Source organism: Antrostomus carolinensis, unplaced genomic scaffold, assembly GCF_000700745.2.
Source record: "Antrostomus carolinensis isolate BGI_N321 unplaced genomic scaffold, ASM70074v2 scaffold11805, whole genome shotgun sequence".
Classification (NCBI taxonomy): domain Eukaryota; kingdom Metazoa; phylum Chordata; class Aves; order Caprimulgiformes; family Caprimulgidae; genus Antrostomus; species Antrostomus carolinensis.
Genome location: NW_010317115.1, coordinates 1 through 451, shown reverse-complemented (window position 1 = coordinate 451; position 451 = coordinate 1).

Sequence of the window (451 nt, the reverse complement as noted above, 5' to 3'; positions counted from 1 at the left end):
CTTTTCAGTAGCTAGAATAGTGCTGCGTTTTGCTTTCAGCCTGGGACTTGTTATGAGAGGCACTGATAGCATACCAGTGTTTGCATTTCTGTTGCTGGAAGTGAAGGACTTTGTGTTCTGTCAGTCTACAAGCACAAGATCTAAGGGGGCAAAGAATAGTTAAATTAATAAGCTAAACTGACATTAGGATATGCCAGTGGGATATTTCATATCATATGACGTCATGTCCAGTATATCAGTGAGGGTCTCTTCCTCTTTTGCCCCTCTCTGACTTTGGCTTGGGCTCTCCCTCTTCCGGGATTGCGGTTTCGGTTCAGGATTGTCACTCCTCCGGGATTGTTATCTGGGATCGGGCCGGGCTTGGTCAGCGGGAGGTGAGCAGTTGCACTGGGTATTGCTCATTTGCATATTTTGTTCCTGTTATCACTACTATTTTAATACTAGTATTATT